Source organism: Plectrocnemia conspersa, unplaced genomic scaffold, assembly GCF_051122295.1.
Source record: "Plectrocnemia conspersa isolate PC_06_02 unplaced genomic scaffold, ASM5112229v1 ptg000010l, whole genome shotgun sequence".
Lineage (NCBI taxonomy): Eukaryota > Metazoa > Arthropoda > Insecta > Trichoptera > Polycentropodidae > Plectrocnemia > Plectrocnemia conspersa.
The window spans coordinates 10,904,467-10,921,210 of record NW_028277174.1 but is presented as its reverse complement, the minus strand read 5'-3'; the positions used below and the strand labels follow the sequence as shown (position 1 = coordinate 10,921,210).

Below are 16,744 nucleotides of genomic sequence, written 5' to 3'. Positions count from 1 at the left end.
TGGCATGAAATAAGTCAATTTGCCGTACTATTACATACTATAATAACTATGCTTACATGCTTTGTGTTTCGATTCAGGCATTGCGCGAACTAATTCTAAGCTCAACCTCCTACCTGGGTTGTCAGTGAAAATTTCGATTTCATTGCTGATATAGTTTGACCATTGTTGTCGGGTTTTGATAATATAATCATCTAATCACACTTCCAAAAACATAAATAGCTCATTTAAAATATCGATAATCTGAGCAAACCATAGCACGCACTTAGAAAGAACTAAGATCCCAGCCTGTGAACAATTATTTTTCAAAAGCGGGTCGTATGATAATATATATGCTAATGATCTATACAAATATTTCTAAACCTTTTTGTTTTCTGGGCCATTATTATGGGGCAACCCTAATCTTAAAAAATCGTAAAAATATAGATAAACCGAAAAAAAACCGATCGAGGTTGTATTTATTTTTAGCATATTTTTAATATTTAGTAGGACCACCCGTATCTTTAATTACAGCTGGAACCCTTTTGGCATACTGTCAACAAATGAATTACAGGTGGACGAAGACAATTTTCTCTATTCCACCTGCAATTTTTCATGCAGAGCAATTTTAGATTTGAAATTGAGTGGGGCAACCTTTCTTTTTAATTTTGCCCATAAATGCTTTATATTTGGTGACTGTGCAGACTATTCTAAAAACATCAAACTCTTTGACGCAAACCATCCCTTGCCTTTTCGCGAAGTATGGCATGGAGTGTAGCATGATCTGTGCTTGGAAATATTTTTTTGTAGAAATCCATTAAAGTGAATTCCAACATTGGAATATAAATGTCAAAATTCATACTACCCCCGCAGTGTAGATTTCTTATTCTTATTACTGCCATGAAAAAATGTTTCCGCCACAATATTTGACTTTGGGTACTAAGCAATCAGATTCTTCTCCGACTCTTCGACGCACGCTTACTAACCAGGTTCCTAAAACCCCAAAATGTATGATTATTTTAATAAATTATTGCTTTAGAAATTTTTAAATAAATTAAGTTTTTAATTTTTTTTATATTACCCAACTTTAATTTAAAATTATTTTAAAGTTGAATTCAATGGACCCAATGATTTTCGCTCTATCTTCAGATGTCCAATCTCGGTATTTTCGGTCCAACCTTCGAGTTTTATTTCTCAGTCTCACATCATTGAGTCTTCTTCTCACCGTCCGTGAATAAATGGATGTTCATCCGCTTGTAGAGACTTCAGCAACCAGCTTTGGAGACGGTTTTCGACGATTTTTTTTGTTTATTGTATTCCCAAAAATGCAATAGTTACTAAATCTTCATTTAATATCTTCAAAGAAAATGTTTAGACTAAGCAACGTTTAAAGATACTAACCATAACACTTAGGTAGTGTTGTAATTTAATTGTTTTTTATTATTGCTACAAAGATTCATGCTGGAATTAAATATAGTGAACATTAAAATAAATAAAATAAAAATATAATTAAAATATTTATTATATCGAAATTATCATTGTCGGAGAAATCAAATGATATGGTTTTTCTAATTAATAAAAATAGTGAAGTATGCGACCGGTACTTAATTTTTTTTGGTTTTTTAATACCACTGTAATACCGATATTGACTGATTTTTCTCTCGGTAATACTGGTACTGAAATTTCCGGTATTATTGCAATCCCTAGTTGTGACAATGAAGATGCAGTATCTTTATGTTCCCATTATATTTGACCGATATTTGGTGACCGTTTACAGCCTACCTCACCCGCAACTTCATCGTAAGATTGAGAGTAACTTTTCCTAACTCACAACTTACCATTAATGTAAATATATACAGTGACGGAAGTGGGGTAGGAGAATCGTAATTCGTCTTTTCCGGCAGTAAATCGGTTTTGAAATCGAGAAAACTTTGCTTGGCTGACTACTGTTCCATATGTTAAGCAGAGCTACTAGCTATCACGGATACGCTCTAATGGGCCAAATAAACAAATCTATAACCTCATATCAAAATCTCAAAATACCCTGCAACAAAGTTATTTGCGCAAAGATAGTCAGACCCCGACATAAGTGGCCGTAAACGAAGAGATCAATGACACGAAAAAATACATATAACTTTCGCTTTTTGCTATGTTACGCTAGAGCTCTATAATATTTTCACGTTTCACGTATTATGTACTTTTGAAAATTGTATTTGATTTGATTTTAACCAATTACACTTATTATTATTTTCAAATTCGTATATATATAATCCTTATTTTAACAGAAACGTTTCTTTATTGATTTATTCTGTTATTATTATAGTTATACTACTGCTTTTGCGTCTTTATTCATTTTTATTCAGAACATTTTTTTTGTTGTTTTATTTTTATTTTTTATTATAACACACATTTCACGCTATCAATAAAAAAATATTGTTGATAGGTTACCGAAGCTAAATTATATATCAGTATTCCCACGCGAAGCGGTTTTGTGCTGCTACTACCATTTAAATCGTAACACAAATATATCACCATTTAATTGTAGCACTGAAAGGTGTTAACCTGTCAAAGTATTTTATTTAGCCATTAAATAAATTATTCAGAAAAATTATATTAATAATTTATACATATTACACAAAATCAAATCTTAGTTATAAATCTGAACTGTGTATTGTATTATATAGTAAAAATATTTTTAATCTACATATTAAGCTAAAAAAACAATTTTTTAATTACAGTGATCTCTTCAAACTCTAAATATTTTAAATTAATAATATTTCGTTAGAATTACTGTATAGTTAAAACAGGCATTAAAGGTATCGTTTTTTAATTTTAAATGTCAAACGTTTAAAATAAAAAATTATGACATGAATAAAATTTACATTTTATAGCTAAGTATACTTATTATATTTTATATACAATGCAGTAAAATAACATTGAACGTAAATTTTGCTTAAAATTTAAGTAAAATAATACTGAAATATAGGTAACAAATTAAATGATAACGTTTTAAGAAATTCAGTTTAATTTTAATTGCCATAAGGTAAATTAAAAGTTAATTCCTACATTTTATTAAATACATATTATATGTACCTAAATATTCCCACAGTAATCTAATGAGTTAATATTGTATAATTATTAAAATTCTTTAAAGATATATACTTATCAGTATTATTATATCTAAGTTACTAATGTGTACTTAATTTTCCTGTTTATTAAATTTTATAGCACAGTTATTGCATTTTACATACACGTTTTATGGATAAATTTAATGAAAATGCTGGCTAATTTTAAGTTTATGGCTAAGGTTAAACATAAATAAATAAACGTTGTATACTGTTTTAATCGATGAAAAACTTTATGTGCGATTCAAATATGCATGTAATCGATTTTGCTTTAATTTATAATCTTGATAGTATTTAAATAACAATGTTTTATACAAAACTTGCAAGGTAAAGAAGGGATAGAGAATAACGACCTTTATTTAAGTATGTCAGCTACATTTTATACAGCTCTTGTCAAAAATAAACATCGTATATAACCCTTTAGTTGCTAAAATATGATAAATTTATATTGGCTTATGTAACTTTGTTGAGAGTTGCTAGATACGACGATATCATTAAATAAAAAATCAATTATATTTTAATTAGAAAGCAACACTTTCTCTAACACAGTTTTTTATTATTGTTATGTAATACATAGATATTTAGATAATAATCACAATCTGACTACAAGTTGGTAAAATATTTAATAAGCATAGCAAAGGCATTTGATTTTTTGTTTTAATACAGATATGTAGCAGAATTTATAGCGTAATTTCTCAGGGAAGGATGAGATGGGATGGGAATGACTATATTTTTCAGGGCCAAAGTAAAATTTGATTCAGATCGGTCAAAGGGTGTATGATTGTATGGATAGGAAACAGCTTCAGACACATATATAGTTAAGATAAAAAAATATTTTTATTATTTATTTCATATACATGTATATTTTTTTATGAATTAGAAACTTACATTTTCGACAAATTTAATTAAAATTGTTTTATAATATATATATGTATAATAATTTGGCAATGTTAATTAAATCGACGATATTGTTAAATTAAGTTAATAATTTAAAATAAATATTAGAAAATTTAAGAACCTGCGATTTCGAAGTTGGTCATATTCGTTGTTCCTGTCGCCATTTGCCGACAGGAACACTAGCCTTAAAGCTTATTTTTTCACGTCAGATTGTATTATAATGATAACAGAAAACGTAAACATATATACAAATGATTTTCTATTCAATAATTCCGCAAATAAAATTATTATATACACATTGACTGATTTGTTTTGTTGATAGCACTGGGAAATTTGTTCGCGTTTAAAAGGAAATCTTTGAGTTTCGACTTCCCTAATTTGTGTCGCGTGATTTATGTTTTTAATTTATATAAGACAGTCACAAGAAGATAAACAAAGAAAATTTGGGTTTCTGAATTAAAAATAAACTCGAAAGCACACCTGTGAATCACTATATACATTTTTACGTTAGGTTTATATTATATTTTATACAAATTTTAATTAATAAATTGTACAAAATCTCGTACATAAAAAAAAATATAATAGGGATTTTAAACGTTTTATGTATTTGAAAGAAAATACTATTCTAAGAATTTTAATAAAATTCTAAAACTTTAAATATAAATATATCTTTTACAAGTTGAAACAATATCGTTTGGGTAAACGTCAGACTTTTCCGTAATAATTCATAGTACAACATGAGAAACGTGATACCTTTCGCATACAATATGACATTTAGTAGGTATATTTTTATTTATTGCACCATAAGCCGAATCGTGTAGAATCCATATAACACTTATCATCCTGACGTACGGTTGTACTAAAATAAGTGTTCAAACACGAATATTCAATTAACTCATTTATACACATATGTACATACATATGTACGTATATATTCAATTGCTACCAAACGATTAAATAATTTCGATTTAGGCAATAATTGTAAAGGTGCAATTCTTGAATATTAATTATAATTTTATAAACAACAATTAATATTTTTTAATACTTAATGGTTTAGAAAATTTTTTTAAACACTGAAATAACTTACGTAATAATTTTAGCCTTTTCCATTATTTTTAAATTTTAGGTCATGATTTTTTTTAAATTTTCGTGTCGAAATAACAAAAATAATAATAATATTTTTATGATTGATTTCGTATGAATATATGTTATATATTAACACTCAAATCTAGGTAAAATATTAAATTTGTTTTTTTTACTGAATTTTTACGTAAAATTATATTAGTGAAGTAGTTTATCTTTGCGGGAAAAATACATAAATACAAAACTGTTATACACATTATTATATAATGTACATGTTTATTATGCTACCAAAAATCAGGATGCATATATATGTTTCACCTCTGTCAGAGCTATAATGGTAAAATAAACAAATGTTGTTTTTGAAAAAAATTACGAATTTTATCTCCTGTGATTAGCATTTTATAGTAATTATATCTGCGACTTATTAAAGATAGGATAAAATTATTGTTTTAGGGGGAAAATTTAGGTTCAGGATAATTTTTGCCAATTGCATTTATTTTATTGCAAAAAACATTTATTTTTATTTATCGTGTCTGGAAAATCAAAATTAATGATTATTATATGAATATAATTCCAATCGATTATCGCATATTAGGTTTACGTAGAATAATTTCTAATCTCACGGATGAATATTTTGGTGATTAATTAAAATGAAGCTATGTCGTACATATTAGGTATTAATAGCTCTCAAATAATAAGCTAATTCAGCTCAGAAAATATCTTGTATGTAATAAAAATATAAATGGATGAATGTGTTAATGTGTGTGCTTGCCTTAAAATTATTTTAATATGCTATTTAAAAATAGCGGTTGTCAATGTTTCGTCCCCACGAGAATTAACTATGTATGTATAAGTTATATAACTATTTCACAATATAGTTGTTAAATTTAGTATACAGTGAAATCTCAGTATAACGAAGCTCACGGGACTGAAGAAAAAATTTTGTTATATTAAATGTAAGGAAAATGCTATATTTTTCATTATCAAAATAACTTCATACAAGATTGACAGATCATTTTTTTCCATTTTTAAGAAAACTGTAATGAGGGTCGGCGAAACACCTTGAATGTCGTTTGTGAACACACCCGGCTCACGTCAAGTCATGGACGAACTGAATTCGGAAAAATATTTTGTCAAATTGTAACGTCATTCTTAAATTCGGATTAAAATATTTTGTTATACTGAGATTAGTCTACGTTACAATAAAAACATTTTCTGTGAAAGTTTTTTGGGGACAAATTGAAGATTCGTTATACTGGTTATTTCGTTATTTCGGTATTCGTTACAAAGAGATTTCACGGTATTTTAATATTTTTTTTAGGATTATATATGAATTTATATTTTTATAAGTTCAAATGCGAGTAATATCATATATCACCGTTTAAGCTATTACTTTTATTACTATCTATTACAAATATGACCATCATGACTAGACAGGTTTCCGTAATGCGTCGTGATGGCCATTATGCAAACAACAATTAAAACATTAAGCACTTAAAAAAAACAAATATAATGCACACCTAAAAAATATATGTATATGAGCACCGCCCTACATATTTTTTTACCAGCTTCTCATAATAATCTTTTAAAAACGAGAAAAATGAATATGATTTTTCATCGCAAAATATACTATTTTATTTACGACAAAGCATTAAATAATATATTTCGCACAGTCCTTCGAAAACTATGTAGAAACCAAGGCGGTTTTGCAAAACATAATTAAAGAGCACTTGTCAAGGTTTCACTAAGGAATCTCAAGTACGGTTTATGTCTGCTAGCCATTTATTTTTGCGATGTGGAATCTCGCATTGTATATTCATAATCCTTAAGCTAGCATTTTGTCACGTCCGTATAAATAAACAATATAAAACATGTAGGTTTTCTGTATAGGGACGATCCATTTTGTTAAGCCCATGTGTTAGGCCCTTGAGTGATAAATATTAGGAATATACTATAACTTCTCAACGGATAAGCCTTATTATCACATTATGGTGTATATGGCAGATATTTAATGTTTATATTAAAAACATGAATTTAGTTTTACATAGGACTGCACAGTCTCATTTTTTTATAAGATTACTTCATACTTCATAATCGTTAATCGGTTGCCAGTTTTTCGTTTAAGGGAGAGTTCGGTGTTTACATATATTTATTTTTATGGGTTACGTAACGTTGATTTATTTTATTGTGTGGATTTTTGGCTCTAAACTCAACTCCATTTTGGAAGGCAATTTTCCCCTTTTCAATATAAAGTCAAGCAAGTTTAGTTCCTTGCAGATATATCAGAGGTTGGCTTCGTCGAATAATTCTTGGATTAGTTTGCCACACAGTCATAATGCTTAAATTTATTAAACATATGTATTTTAATTTACTGTTATGTTAGTAAATTGTTTAAAATCTTATGTACAAATAAAATAACTGCAATTTAAGTAAAGGCATAAAGTAAACCAATTTATACGATTTTATGGTAGGTGAATTCATTATATGCAAATGTCTACAATAGTAGGGAAAGGTGGTGTAAATTTTATCACAAATGCTGAGCGGAAGTGTCCATATAGTATTGGTTAATAATATTTACACCGGCCTACTTTCAGAAAAAGATAAAACGAGAAGGTACAATGAGCTTAGTAAAATTTAAACTAGACACTTTGTGAGTAAATACATTTGGATCGATCATACAAATATAAACATCAAGAATTTCGTTAAAAATTATGATTATAGTGAAATATCTAATATTATGAAATAGTTATTCTGTAGCACATTCGGTTAATTATATTGGAATTCTGATATTGCATAGCAGCATCAGGGGTAGGAATTATATCCACGAGCGAGGATTGCATAAATAGTACTACTACCCTTTTATTCAAATAACTTTTAAGTTTTTTTCAAATAATCACTTGTATTGTATAATAATATTTTGAAATATATGCTGTTTACTTATAATAAATATGTGACGCTTTGAATGATGGAAAATTAGTTGATTAGGTTGGACTTCTATAGCCACTACTGTTGTGACAGAATTATTGTGGGTGTTCGAAAGGTTTACGGTGATCTAACTACTAAGATATAGTAGATATTTTGGTTGTTTCTTTCTCAATTGTGAGAATTAAATCTTATTATCTCCTGGAATCAATAATTTTTATATTCTTTTGCGAATACATTTAAAAAAAATTACATCTAGAATTTTGATTGGCATGTCAATCACTGCAATGTGATTATTTGATTATGACATTTTTCGGCTCAATTTATTTTCTATCAATAGTTGCTTTGCTCGATTAGTTTTACTTTGGAACACGTTATTTTTTATCGATTGTCGTTTAATATAACGTGATATAGTCGGCGCACGGTTTCCCCACAAAGCTGTAATTTATTAGGGTGTCCTACTATTTAAACAAAGACTGTAAAGGTATATAGGATTTAACGAAAAAGTGACACCATATAACTTATCAAGTGTGGTCACGTTTCGATAGTGTGTACATATGTATATCTTGCCGTTAAATATAACTTCGATTTGAAAAGCTTTTGATATACAAAAAATATTTAGTCACGGAACCTTTGATGTATTATACAATAAAACAGAATCCATATTTTTAGCTTTATACGTAAACTATTTTTAGTTAAAACTGAAATACCATTAATTGCAAGCTATATTTTTTAGAGGGTATTCAACTATACATATTTTATGTTTTATGACCAATAAATATATGCACTCCTTCTTGTTCATTTTATTTGCAAATTAGAAGCTGTAGATTTAAGTACTTTGGAGCCATTTTTTGATTTACTGTTGTATCTCCTTTCTTAAATATCATAATAAGGTTTATAGTTAATTTTATTTATATACACATGCAGTATTATACTAGTAAAAATCCAAATGAAACGCTTTTATAGATGTCAATCTAATCGTGGAATCGGTTATATTTAGTTGCTGTCAAATTAAAAAAGCAAATTATTATCAGTTATTTGAGAAATAAATATATTATAATTATATTTACATACATATATAGTTGTTTATTCAATTGTAAATTGTTTTAATTATTTTTTTATTTACTATATATTTGCCAATTATTTTTTTAAAGATATATTTAAGCGTATGCTCCGTTGTTTATTCATTTATAAATTCGGGAAAATTCGTAATTTAAAAAAAAAAAAAATTATATCCACTCTCATTTTTTAATAACTTTAATTTAATGCAATATGTTATATTGCAAATTAATGCAATGTATTTCATTATTATATAAGATATATATTCATTAACTATACGGATTCTCAGGTTCAAAAGAGCCAACGATGCATAAAATATATATTAATCCTTTTTTCAAAAGAACTTTATCAGTCTTAATGAATTCGACAGTATGCATACCTACACAGTGCTGTAAATTCTCCATCTTTTGGGCAAATTCTATTCAACGAATTGGTAAAGCCTAAACAGTAAAGTTCCTTCATGACAATATAATAAATATTACGATAATATAATACATAATAAATAAAAAAAGAATCATCTCATTTTTCGTTATTATTTATTAAATATTATTGAAATTAATATTGGTATTAAATTACTATATAACCATATTATGTATTGATATTATTTATTATATAAATGAAATTATATTATTTAAATTATTATATTTATTATTTATTATATAAATGTAAATAAACTGTTTTTATTAATAATTTATGGAATGTATGGAGTTAAATAAGTATTTCCTATATAATTATGAAAAACATTGCATTTATTTGCAAAAAATAGTTTCAAGTCAAATACATTTATTTTATTTTTAGTGATATTTTAAGGAGTAAGGCAACAATACGCTATTTCTATTTTATTACCTATAAATAAATACAGTACCCCTGTTAAGCGTAAATAAATATATGCCTTTTCATTACATTGTCCCTGCAAATAGAGAAGAGAAGATTTAACTTCTTAAGACAAAGAAAGGGTGCACAAAGAACAGAAATTAATTAAAAAATATTTATTGAATCTTGTATTACCAAGTTTTAATATATATTAATAAAAAAAATTGTTCTACTGGTGTCATGTTGTTGAGCACTTTATTTATAAGTTGGTCTTTGGCTTAATGAAACACTTTTTCGGCTGTCTCCGAATATAGGCGTGTTTCGCAACCAATACATCTTTATCTTTATTTCGACATATTTTTTCATTTAATTTTTTCCATTATTGAGGTATGAAACTCATATTTCAGAACTCATGTATAAAAGGTATTCCTTCCTACGTTTGATTTAATTTCTTCATTTTCTTGGTTTTCTATTTCGTTTCCTGTGTCGCTGTCCTGTATTTCAATTTCATTGGGTTTGAAGACTTCCTCAAGATGGTTAGCTAAAGCTTCTAAAACTTTTTGTTGGTTATCTCTCGCTCAATCTCAATTTATCGCTTTGATTAATGGAATATGGGTTATAGGTCTTTTTAACCTTTTCATTGATTTCCATAAAGAATATTCTGAATATTTACTGTGAAATCATTCAGGTAATTATTAATTGATTCTTTTTTAATTTCAGAATTTTTTGTTTTATTATTTGAATATTTTCATCATTAGGGTCTCTGGTTTGATAGCATATTCTCAATGCCCTTCTTTTTTCATTTGCCAGATTTATCATCTCTTCTATGTAATTATTGCTTACTGTCTTATGTGTGAGTTATTTCCTATTGACCCAAGATGTTTTTTAGGTTTTCTTAAATTAGTATTCAGCTTATTCTTCGAGTTGCTGTTTTGTTTTTAATTACACATTCAATTTAATATTGTTTTTCAATTCTACTCGGAAGCTTGTCGTTTTGTTGGTGAGAGTTGATCTAATTTCTCTCCTAATTATTCATCCACTAAAAATCAAAATCACTACTGAATGATCAGAACTCAACTCAAAGCTTTCTTCTATATCTAGGTAGCTGTTTGCCATTTTTTAAAGATCAGTGTGCCAATATGTTGGTTTACTAGTTGTAAAATATCACATTTTATTTCCCTTATTGCATTTCAAAGTATTGTTGCCTTTTGTAGTAGTTAATATTATTCCCCAGTGTGTTTACTTGGTCAATACTCTCTTTGATAATTGATTTGTAAACTATGTCTCTGAAATGAGAATTCTTGAATATCTAAAAAAACTTGTAGTTCTTCTCTTCTGTTCGGTAGACCATTAGGTATCTTCTCTTCCCTTTTGTATAGCATTAAAACATAAATTAACTGCCTAACACATCTTTCTAGTTTCTAATTTTAATGTCGTTTAATTGTTTGTGGTATTTTTTAATATTTTTGTATATATTTTTTTGGCTATGTATAAAATAATAATCTATTTGTTTTTGTCATTATATTGTATTTTATCTTAAATTTTCTACAATTTATAATTTATTTTGTACATCTACTGCAAACAAAATACTTAATGTAATATTGTCAAGTATACTTTTTACGTGCATTTTATTATCTATTTCTGGTTATTTTACAATGAATACTATATTTATAAACAAGAATTTTTTTTTGCAAAATTAAAAGAAAATATTTACTTATTAATTTTTTTAAATGATAATTTAAAGCATACGAAATATCTCAATTTTCTGAGAACGGTTCAAACCGGTAAGCTAGTTTTTGATTTGTAAAAAAAAACGAAAACCAGTTTTATTTTTCAGACGGATTTCTTAACCCCTAACGATACCATTTCAATTCTCAGTATAATGTTAAGCTTACATGACCATGAGGAGCTTGCTTATAACCATATTTTTTATTTTATCGATGTTTATTCGTAGGACCTTTTTTATTTACACTATCTTTAAAGGTCATCAACGGTATCAGCAAATATTTCCGTGACACCAGCATATTGATGTTACTAATTATCTCCCCACCTCTTTTTACTCCATTTTATCCGCGGAGTGCTTATTTAAATATAGTTTATATATCGAAAAGAGTGAGAGAAAGAACACAGATCTATCTGACACCTATATGTAATATAATATTTTAGTTTGATCTTATAGATTCCAAATTTTTTTTTAAAAAGTTTAATTACATCTCTGTTATCTACACCGATAGAACTTGGGCTCTCTATAAGATAATCGTGTTTTACGCAATCGAATGCTTTTTAAAAATCTATGAAGCAAATAGAAACAGGGTTTTTGACTTCGTAGCTTCTGCGTGTAGAAAAACGCTTCTCATAAAATATAGTACAAAATAAAATTATCAGATTTAATAGCTATACTGAAAATAAAAGTAAGAACATATTTATAACAAGAGCCTTACCGCTCAACCAGGCAAATAAATGCTTAAATAAAATTTCGTTCAGTGTAATTGTCGAAATTTAATGGTTATTTAATCCTTATGAGTTTCGAATGGTCTTTCTTGGAACTTGAAGAAGTGGGTTTTATTATATTCAAATATACGTACCATTACATTTATTTTTCACGAATACGTGGTTTTCGGACATTTCTTTCGCATTACGGATTACGGCCAAGTGCCTCTTATGAATATCCGCTGATTTAGTGACGAAAATGTGTGATATAAGAAATTGGGTCGTTCATAGAATTGGGTTAAGCACGCAAGTGTGCGGTGCGATATTTCCATCTTCTGGGAAATTGTTTCGGAAAACCATTTGCGCTGTTTAATCAAAGGAGAATGTAATAAGATAAAGTTTGATTTATGAAACCCTAATCTAACAATCTGAATGTAATGTGATGATATGTATTTGCTGGTTAAATTATATTTAAGCATGTGTTTTTAATTACGACTTCATTACAGTTTTTATTATTTTTAAACTACATGGAACATGAGTCGTTAACTAAAATTTAGTTAAACGCTAAAGGGACATACAAAAATATATTAATCACTTATTGATAACGTAATACTTATTTTATGGTTTTAACCATTATGATTTGGTAAAACATATCGGAAATTAATGAATTAGGAATACAAATTTATCGTTAAATAATAATTTTATATTCAACATAACATATATACAGATATATAATATGTATACAGATTTTAAGAAAGCCTTTGACAAAGTTTGTCATACGTTATTATTAAAAAAATTGTCAAACCTCGGTTGCTCAGATAATTTAACTCGGTTATTTTCGAGTTATTTAAGCAATCGTAGACAGTTTGTAATCTATGGTGGCCGATTGTCAAAGGAATATTTTACCCCTTCGGGGGTTCCTCAAGGATCCAATCTGGGACCTCTGCTTTTTGTGTTATTTATTAATGACATAAATACAGCAATTAAAAATTCAAGTTTTCTTCTGTACGCAGATAATTTAAAATTATATAAATGCATTCGATCTGTTGCAGACTCCTTCTCTCTACAAAGTGATTTAGACTCTCTGTGGAGATGGGCTTCCGTTAACCGTCTGCCCTTTAGTGTCGGAAAGTGCCATACTGTGTCATTTTCTCGATCCCGTTCGCCATCAGCTTATTTCTACCATCTCGGTGGTAACATTTTGACTAGAGAAACTTCCATTAAAGATCTCGGAATCACTTTCGAGAGCAAATGGAGGTTCTCTCTACACATACACGACGTCTGTGATAAATCTTCCAAGATGCTCGGCTTTGTTATGAGGAATGCCTTTCACTTTGACGATCCGTCAGTTATTCGCATCCTCTATGACACCTTAGTTCGTAGCATTCTTGAATCGGGATCTATAATTTGGAATCCCCGAATAGCCAAATATTCCCTTTTAGTGGAAAAAATTCAAAAAAGGTATTTAAGATACCTTTACAAAAGGACATTTGGTTATTATCCGTACTTATATCCCAGCGCCTTTCTTTTAGGGGCGTTGGGATATGATTCGCTGAATTCTCGCAGAAAGCTGTATGTCGCAAAGCATTTTTTCAAACTACTAAAAGGTGCTGTCGACAATCCAGCTATTCTCGAGGAATTCCAGTTTTGGGTTCCGGAACATTTTCGAGAATCACGATCGAGACCTCTTTTGATGGCAGTTAGGGCTAGGACATCCGCACTTGCCGACTCGCCTATAGCTGTGGCCATACGGCTCCTTAATACGCTTGCATTACATATTGACATGTTTAATGTTGGCTACAAGGAGCTGATCCAGTTTGTCTCATTTAATTTTGATATTTTATAATTTTTTGTTATGTTTATTATTTTTAAGTACTGTTCTATTTATGTATATATACGTTTTTTTTTTGTTTTATAAATTTAAAATTTGTTTTCGACCATCGTGGCGCATTGGGGTAACCTGTTAGGCCACGATGGTCTTAATTTAATCTAAAAAATAAATATGTTCATGCTAAAAAAATATTATTTTTATTAACATTTATAAATAAGGAATATTCTGAAAGTACGTATAATATTTTAAAAGCTTGCATTATAAAATTGTCGATTTAAAAAAAATTTTAATCATCATCCTACTCAAGCTGGCAATCAGTTGGCCAAGAAACTTAACCAGTCTGATTTAATAGTGAATATACACATTAAGAAGATTGGGAAGGCTTGGAGACGAGATGTGTGGGTTCTACACCAATTGAGCAAAGAAAACAAGTCTTTCAAAATTTTAAAGCCGATTTCTTAATCGCCTTTTTATAACCAGAGATAAAAAAAATAAGTGATATACAGCAACAGTTGTCGTGAAGACACTGTTTATCTAAGGGTCGGAATCATTAAGAAAAGTTTTTTTATGTGTTTGGTTAAAATGCATTATGAAATTATTGAACCTGGCCAAACAATAACAGCAAGTTTCTATTGTGATTAGGTTTGCACGAGGAAGTGAAAATGTCTGTACTTGTCAACAAAAGTCGAATAGTTTCGCGCGTTTAGATATGACGAATTCTCAATAAAATCAAGGAACTTGGCTGAAAAGTCTAATCTCATCCACCTTATTCTACAGACCTTAATTCGTCTGACTATCATTTATTTTCTAGACATATTTTTTTAATGCAGACCATGTGAAAAGGCGCTATCGGAATATTTTGAATTAAGGCCTCCAACATTTTATGCCAGTTATTTTGACTGAAAGGTGGAAAAAATATCATGAAAAATTATAAGTAAAAATAAACATTGTTTTCATTATTGACATTATTTTCGGGGTTATCTAATATATTTAGAATACCTCATAAATGATTTTTAAACATTCACCATTAATTTCTATGCATTTATTAAGTGTGGAAACGTTTTCTTATTGCAATATCATAGAATACTGGTGAGCATCTTTCACATCACGCGGACCCTAGCGAAAAGGCAATGTTACAAACCGACTACAAATAGCTTTTATTTATACAACTCCTGTATATTTACTTTCAGAATATTCCTCCGAATTCACATTTGCAATATTTCACATATATAGTGTTGCTTTAAGTTGCTAAGACAAATACTCGTAAAGTCGTTTTTCAAAGAAACCAATATAGAAACCCTTCGTGGATTTTAAGATATATTGCGTGATTGTTAAAAGCGATAAGTAATAAAGGGTGCGGTGGAGAAACAAAATGTTTCTAGAGCGTGTTTCTAGAGCGTTTGTTGTCAGGAAGACGAATGGAAATATGTGTGATTTTTTTTCTTAAAGTCGTAGAAGCGCAACATTGAGGGTTTGCCATAAAGTTATTTTTAGAATAATTAGCTTACCAATATGTAGGTCATGATGGTGGCATATATTATTTAATTTTTTTAAAGGAACAGAATCTTTACAAAGGCGGTGCAATCAGCCAACATATTATTTTATAATATCCATGTACTTTGTAAGTACTTGTATTGAACTTTGAAAAACTTATATTGCACGCCATTAGAACTAAGTATAAATATAACATTATTTTGTAGTTTTTTCGTTATTTTATTACGAGATAGAACATACTTAAGGGTTTAATCAAATTTTCGTAAATTTGTAAATTTCATTATGCTATTATATTTTTAAAATCGTACTTTGTTGTCATTCCAGAATACATAATCTAAAGTATGGTAATATAAAAAAATATATCTACATATATTATGTATTTTATAAACCAGTATATACTCCTATATTATAATAGTAAGCTAGTTGTCAAGTATGCCACGGATTGTGGTTGTTTGAGAATCGTATTTCCTCTGCTTGAAAAATGTTCCGTCTGTTTCCGCAAAATACTTTTGATGTAAAAAATACTTATTTTGCATTTTTTTATTATAAATAATATGTGTCAAAGGCGCTAGAATTCTCATTTTAGAATTTTATTTAAAAAGATACCCTTATAATTATCATGAAAATTAAAGGTCAGATTTATTCTGGATTTGAATACGTTAAACGTAGACAATGTAGAGCTTCTCTTTATGATAGTGATTAAGTGGGCGTAGTGGCATAATGTTATTAACGGTGTTCTCTAAACGTAATGTTTAAAGTAAAATTTAAATAAAAAATATAGTGATAAATTTGTCAACACCAATTTAAGATACTATTAATATGTGTACCATTTTATATAATCTATTATTTTTTTAATAATTTTATTTGTAACGAAAAATCTTTTTTATATATATTTTCTTAAAATTGAATATTCAAATTTAATTATTTAAAAATGTTACATATAAATTCCTTATAAATATAATATTTTATAACGCATAGAAAGATTTTTTATTAGTAGTTGAAAAAAATATGTTTAATATCAAACAGGAATATATTTATAAATGTACTCACGCTATATATTATGTTGTAATAAAAAAATCATATGACTTAAACTCCACTATATTCTATATTCTAT

At 28.2% G+C, this 16,744-nt stretch overlaps 1 protein-coding gene across 1 annotated transcript in view; it reads left to right on the top strand.

Moving 5' to 3' along the window:
* The window catches only part of LOC148230606 (adipokinetic hormone/corazonin-related peptide receptor variant I-like), an 89,310-nt gene that overhangs the window by 43,020 nt on the left and 29,546 nt on the right, over positions 1 to 16,744 (top strand). The window lies entirely within an intron of this gene.